Consider the following 7,923-nt stretch of genomic DNA (forward strand, 5'->3'; position numbering starts at 1 on the left):
TAGAAATAATATCCATTCTGCATATTATATACACATGAAAAACATAACCTCGAAATCGACTCATGCATGAAATGAAGAATCACGCGAAACATTAAATTCGCCAATTCCTTCCATTTCTTTCAAATGGGGATCGAGATATAAATAGAAGACCACCGAAGTCTTCCGAAGCTTTCAGATCGGCAATAATCGTACAGCAGAAAACCGAAGTCGGATCGTGCATTTTTGGCTTACATACGAACTCGCAGTGGTAATCATGCACCTTCTGTTTTGCGGCTCCCAAATAGTAGATATGGTGAGGGGTAAATTTGTAGCTCGTTCTGGCAGCACTGCCGCTGCTTTTACTGCGATCTACGTCTCTATTTCCCCCACGAAGCTCGCTTAAAAAATGTCAACTCTTGTTGTCATTAACGCTGTTGCATTGGAAAACAGTTCGGTTAAAGTCATAATTCGTTACAATTTGAGTTCCCTCAACTCAATTTTTGATAAGAATGTGCTTAAGAAGGTACCATCGCTACAAGAATTCTCATTACCGTTTCAAGAAAACTTTCACGATATCTACATATGATCACCAAAAGTACTCAGTTGAAATCTCAGAAGCCTAGGGTACTTTATAAATAAGTTATTAACGTTTTTAATTTCGTCATATTTAACATTGCGTCTTATGAGAGATGGCGTTTTTGAGCTTTTTACTGAGTGATATCTAAGTAACCCCCATTAAGATATTGTTGATAATTTTTTTAATGAAAAACAAGTATTTCAAAATTGAGGTGCAAAAATAATATTAAAAATTTGGTTCCTGCATATACATGAAAAAAAATAATTAATCACGAAACTTGCGCTTCTGAACGTTGACTATCGCAATCTGGCAACATCGCGAGGCGCGATCAATTTAGACATCAATCAGTGGTTGATTCATGTCGCCGGCGACATCACAATGTTGCCAGATTTCAACTCAGTCATACGAGTGTAGGTATTACGACTGGGTAATCGACTGACCTCGACAGTAGCGATGGTTCCTCCTTAAAGTAGTTTTTGAGAGTAGAAGTAGTACTACAAAAAAGAATTGAGAATTCGATAGTTGTAGTTAAAAATGTATCTGTTTGGTTCAACAGTGATTTTTCTAACTTAAAAATTGAATTGTTTAATTTTTTTTTTCATCTTTTTGTTTGAAAATACAAATGTTTCAGTTGAATATTCCTAATTTTAATTGAAAAATCATCTTTTTGGTTGGAAATGTAACTATTCCAGTTGAAGATTTATAATTTTTTTTGAAAATTCATCACTTTGGTTGATTTATTTTGCAAAATTTTGCTCTGCTGTGTTGGAGGATGTTTATAATGAACGTCATGAATTAAAAAAAATGTTTGCGTTTTCCGAAAATATGAATATGTTACTTTTAGTTGACCGTCAAAATTGAAAAACTTGAACGGAGAAACCCGGGAAATGACCGGGTTTCACGGTTAATTTAAGGTTAAAAATTAATTTTTTAAACTAAAAATTCACATATTTCATTTTTTTGTTTAAAATTCACCTTTCTTAGGTGAAAATTCCACTAATTAGTTGAAAATTGATCGCGCGTGTGTGTGTGTGTGTAGGTATATATATTTATTTATATGGGGCATTATTCCTGAACTGCCTCAATTTTAAAAGTATTGTCTTCCGATTGCCTTCAAATTTTCAGAGTTTGTTTGCCTATATGATAGTAGTATACCCACCAATTTATAAACTTTTACTACCATCCTTCCTCGAACTACAGGCGGTGAAATTTGCATCCCCCGGGCAAAGCGGGTATTTTCAAATGGTCATAAGTTCCTTTCCACAAATGAGAATTTAATTTTCTATGAGTGATTCCTTAAGGGTTTTTCATGCTCTTTCATTCTGTGAAATTCAGTGTTTTTACTTTTTTAATTTTTCTGAACGAATGGCCATTTAAAATGTTTATTTAACATTTTCTACCCTTCGGGCTGTTTTTATTTTATTTTTTTAAAAGTATTTTTAAACGAAATCTTGACTTTTTTCGATAAAAATGCTGTTTGGTATTTTGGGACTGAAAATAGTTATGTAGTTTTGCGAAGATATCCGAGCGAAACCCTTCCTCGCGCACTCTGACAGGTTGACCAGTCCTACCGGGGACTTGGTTGTATGCATGATTCTCCAGCAAAGCCGCACTCAATTCATCATAATTTATTTAATTCGCCTTTTTTTCCCGCATTGTTTGCTTCTCTGAACTTAAGGTTTTTTGACTGTCTTCGGAAACAGATCATGTTCTGTTGCGAGTGAAGTTTTTTTCAATTGCATTTGTCTGTTCTCATTTGGAATAAATGCGTGGTATTTTAGAGTGCCGGGTACTGTAATTGCTTCAGTGAATCAAGTTCCTCATTTTTTTGTCATCTCTATGTGATCTTCTTTCGAACTGAAAAGAATGACAGTTTCCTTTAAATGATGCTTAGCTCATTCGAATAACTCCATCGCAGATAGGATTTGATTCTGTGCTGAGCGCTGCAAGCTAGCTTTTGCGACAAGTCTTTTCAAATTTTCACCAATCCCGTCACCTGAGCATTTTCCATGTGCCGTTGCCTGGAAATGTGTTTCTGTAGAAATTCCAAAATATTTTTTGTGATTTAAAAGACTTATGAAGGCATATTTAAAATGCTGCGCACCTCTGTTTGTCACATAATAAATTTGGTTAACAACGCTAAATTTCTTCTTGAGGTACTCGTTGATGAGCTTTTGAGGTGTGTACACAGTTACTGTGTCATTAATTGAACAATCTAAGATGATTGCCACGATAAAATGCTACAGTTCGTTTCCATCTTTTTAACAAATAACTACTGTAAATATAGTTGCTTGATTATTATTCCAATGGAAAGATTGTGCAGCATTTTGAATGATGAAAGCATAATTTTTAGCAAAGTCAAGCAAAACTATGTACTGTCCTTCTTTTAGTATAACTTTAAGGTGCTTCAGAAACAAACCTTGTTGTTTCGCATAAAATGCGTGAGGTTTCAGCTTTTTAAGTTTAGTGCAGAGTGCTTCTATGAAAGCATCAATGTCTGCTATTTCGGTGATAATTGTCTGCCAGTTCCCTCAGTTAAATGTTTAATATCAATCGCATTCAACGTTAACTTTACGTTTTCATGATAAACGCAGACACAAACATTGTAAGTTCCACTTGCTCCAGCTAAAACACAATGCTTTGGTCTTAGTTGTGCGAAAATTTAAAATCCATTTTTCACATTTTCTTGTAGGGCTACAAATCTAGCATAGAGTTCTGAAAGATTGCACAGAATCAGTCTCTTCTGTACTTGTCATCTTCGTAGAAGTCTATTAAAAAATTTTAAGTTTCTTCTGCCAATTTTTGTTCTCGCTTGGCTTCCGGAAAAGTCAAAACTCAACTTTTGGCAGCTAACTCTTTCGCTTTTCTGGCTTCACGTTCAAATGCACCGAATTCTCGCATGATTTGTCTGCTACTCCAAGACTTAGGCGCAAGGGTGAATAGACAAATCTTTTCTGAATATGTAGTGCCCTTCTGCTCTAATTTTTCTTTTATTTGATTCAGGACTTCGAGGCCCGCTAAGTGAATCAGCATTGCATCGTTCTTTTTCATTTCTCATTGGCAAGCAAAAATCGGTGTCTTCGTTTATCTTTTCCGCTACATTAATACCAAGCTCTTCTATAACTCTGGATGGCTATAAATTGATAGTTCTACATTCGTTTCTACAGACACCACATATTTTAGTGCCTTTCGGCAAGTCAGAAAACACTATTTCCTGATTTTCCGTTAGAAGCCTCAGATCAGTTCTTCTTACATGTTTCTCCTAACGGTAAGGATTTGCACACCTGCTGCAAAAACTTTGCATCGAAGACCATGTCAGCGCTAGATGACCATGAAAGGTCTTTAGGGATCTCACTTTGCTTTGAAAGCAGCGATTCGTGAAGAGACTTGAAAACGAACTTATAATCTGAACTAAATGACAAAAACCACAGAAAAGAAGGATAGCCAATTTACAAATGTATACAATTAAGGAACAAAAACGAAACACAAGAAATCACAGAAAAATTGTAAAAACTATACGTTGGCTGCTTTTACCTTTTAGGAGACTGAAGTCAGAGCAGAGTAACACAGTGCAACGTTTTGCTTGAGGCCAAGAAACAAATGACAGTCTATGTGATTGCCTTTTTTTTCTTGGTACAATATAAGAAACAAATAAAAGTCTATGTACGTGGATGTTTTTGTTTTTCGGCTATACACGTGACCAAGTCTAATGCAGCCAAAGAAAGGACGCATCCTATATGATTTGTTTATATGAATATTTTAAACTATTGTTAATTGATTTGAGCCTTTCACAAGCCTGTTTTATGTGACGGTAATGATGAAAATATACAGCAAAGCCTGAAAAGAACATTATGGAGCCGCTAGGGGTGAACGCTCTCTTAAAAAATACTTATGTTCCCTAATTTGTTTATAACTATATGCAAAATTTTCGATGCATTAAGAACTGCTGAAATTAATTTTTGGAAAGTTTCTGTACGAATGAAAAGTATGTTTGAATGAATCGAATTTGAACGAAACAACGTCGGTCGGTGCATCGGCTAGACTAGCCGACCTGTCGAGCGCGCGAGTAAGGGTTGCCCTCGGGAAAATGCCAAAAAGCATTTTTATCGGAAAAAAGTCTAGCATTCATTTAAAAATACTTTTAAAAAATAAAAACTGCTTGAAGAGTAGAAAATGTTTGATAAACATTTTACGAATAAAATTTTTTTATAAAATTGCGGAAGTTAACCATTTTTAATTGTGGCTTCGTGTTTTTTTGAATTGTCAATATTTCTGGAAACGATAATTGGATTTTGATCAAAGTTGAACACATTAGACGTGAAATGATATGTTTTAAGAATATAATGCAACAACAAAAATTATTTAAATTTTGCCCGGAAAAAAGTGCAAAACAAATTTTGATTTTATTTTTCACTCGTCATATACGCCGAAATTCAAAATGCCGTAACTCCCGCAATTTTTAAGTTTTGAAAAATCCTTTGGGCCCAAAATTTCTTTCATATAGAATAATAATTTTACCAATTTTATAAAAAAAGAAACGACCAGGGGTAGATCCTGACATTTCTGACGTACACTGATACTACCCTATTAAAAATTCTGTCATTCAACTACAATTTGACGTCACAACAGAAGAAAAAAAACTAATTTATTCATTTTAAATAAGTCCACGCTTAACGAAACCTCTACAGTAAGAAAAATAATTGCATCGACCAATACACCGACCATGTATCGTCGCTGACAAGCGCAGTAAAGGGGGAAAAAGTCGCAGGTAGTCGTCGGCGAATCGCCAAATGTCCGCAAAGGTATATCAGGGTGGTAGAGAAAATCAGAGAATGAACGGAGGGGCCAACGATGGGTATTCTGACCGTGGGAGGGAACTCGAGTGCACTCGGTCAAAAGTCCTTAAATGTCATTAAATGATTTAAGTCCTATTTTGAAAATTGGTCTCACAGAATTATTAATTGACACACTTCCTCAATTTTTTCACATCTGAGCTTGGAAATGAATTTTAACATCGCACCTCTCAAAAATATGCTGATAATTTCAAAATTGACTTATCGGGACCATTTTCTTCACTAAATAGATTACTTGTCCTAGTCCAGGAGCATATCGATCGTGTGATACTCTGGACTTGGATGAATGGACTTTTTCTTAAGGGGGTCTCCTGGTGTGAAGCTCTCGAAAAAAGGTGATTTTTCGGGGTGTTTTTTTACGAAAAGGAAGTGTCATAGACAGTTTATTTGAAAGGTATATTTAAGGTAACTTTTTTAAAATATTCAAAAAAGAAACTTCAAGAAGTTAGAAAATGGCGGAATGATCCAAAGTGACTTGAAGCGTGTCGGTAATGAATTGGTCCGATTGTGTGCACATTAGCGTCCATAATTCTCAACTGAAACAGAAGTTGGTTTTTTGTCATTTATATGCTTTTTTACTCTATATGTACCTCAATTACCCCGTGAAAACCAAAAATAGTCTTCCCTCTCTCCTAAAAGTCTTCGGCGCACGTCACATATGATGATATGGCTGACGATTTAAGGTTAAGTTTCAGCGTGCGTTCAATGCCTTTGTCCATTTTATCGACAATTTGCCTAAATACGAACACAGAACTCCATATGGACTTAAGGCTTGTCGGCTTAATGTTGCAAAGAGAAGACAGTTCTTTATGGGTAATTTGCTCTACACTCTTTTTCAGAACAAAGCTCCTGAGTATCTATTTAACATCTTCCAATTTGTAGACAGAGACCTTGCAGCACTGTCTAAGCTTCGTAAATGACATACTGTCCTTAAGATTCCTATTCACATAACTTGTCAGCTTTAAAGAACGATATTAGAAATGCACTTTCCCTGTATCATTTCAAGAATCTCCTTTTCAAATTTTTGTGCAATACTCTTAAATCAAATTTTAAAATAATCACTGTTAAACTCTGATATTCAGTTCTCGAACAATTCATCTTTGATTTTTCTTTTGTTTTCATTAACTTCTGTGAATTTTTATTTCTTATATAAACGGTTTTTCCTTCTCTATTTTTATCTTCATACAAAAGAGCTACTCATTCATCGATCAATGTTAATTATTACGCATTAATATCATACCTAATTTGATACGTATTCTGGGGTCGACTCTATTTCTTTATTTTATTTAGGTTAGTAGATTGAATTATAAGATCAATCAATTATTTTGCCGATCGGTGCTTGCACTTTGTAATGACATCGTATTATTTTGTTCCTTAGATACCTATTTGGCCTTAGCGTCTTTTCTTGAATAAACACAAATACTACATTTTTTATCAGAAATAAAAATATATAAAGTGTCCCTTTGACACATACACACACAAGGACACGCAGACAGTGTGTCCAAGTACTCAAGGACATTCTTATATTTTTGATTTCCTCATTAAGGATTTTCAAAAATAATAATAAAGATTTGTCGTAAAATGAATAATTATTGAGTAATTAACAATTAAAGATTAACCAATCTCAAGCATGCGTTAGATAGACGAAAGTGCACTTGTCATTGGCGAAAGTCTTTGCGCGAAAAAGCTGAAGCCGTGTCATTTCAAATTGAATTATTTTAAGTTCCTTCGAGTTTTTTGAAGTATATAAAATTAAAGTGAATTCTTCCAATTAAAGCGAATTCTTAAAATTCATATGTACACCTTTGCATTCTTATAAAGTTGTTTTTAATTCTCTTGAAATCTTTACTAGATACCATACATTATTTTAAATTTCTCCAAGTCTTTTGTATTCTCTCAATTCTACTGAATTCTTCTGCATTGTGAGAATTATTTTTAATTTTCCTAACCCTTTTGAATTCGTGGAAATATTGATTTTTCTCAATTATTTTGTATACTCTTACATAACTCTTTTTAAATTCTCTAAATTGTGATAAATTCGGTGAATTCTTTTAAAATATGAATTCTTTTGCGTTCACTGGATTCTTTCGAATTCTCTGAATGGTTCTTAATCCTCGACATTTTTCTGAATTCTTCTGAATACTCTAAATTAATCTGGATTCTCGAAATTCTTTGAAATTTTCTGAACTTCAATTGAAATTAGTCATGTATTTTTACCTCGCTGGTACACATGTGCAATCTTGATACAATTTGGATACCATTTTTGATACGCACTATACAAAAATATAATTTATACATATTAAATCAAAAATGTACCACAATAACTTTCATAGATTTAATGGAAGTTTTAATCGGGTCATAGAGTGTCGCTTCTTACTTCCAGAAATAATTAAACGTTGTGTAACTTGTAAACACTTTGGCTTTTTTTAAATCCATGCGAGTCTCAACTAGATTCACATATTTGGTTTCAAAATCTATAACAGCACCGAAACATTTTTTTAAACTCATTTTAAG

At 34.0% G+C, this 7,923-nt stretch overlaps 1 protein-coding gene across 3 annotated transcripts in view; it reads left to right on the forward strand.

The window, feature by feature from the left end:
• Window positions 1–7,923, forward strand: part of LOC117174965 — a 183,973-nt gene that overhangs the window by 61,313 nt on the left and 114,737 nt on the right. The gene's annotated exons all lie outside the window — the stretch shown is intronic.

Source organism: Belonocnema kinseyi, chromosome 6, assembly GCF_010883055.1.
Source record: "Belonocnema kinseyi isolate 2016_QV_RU_SX_M_011 chromosome 6, B_treatae_v1, whole genome shotgun sequence".
In the NCBI taxonomy this organism is placed as follows: Eukaryota; Metazoa; Arthropoda; class Insecta; order Hymenoptera; family Cynipidae; genus Belonocnema; species Belonocnema kinseyi.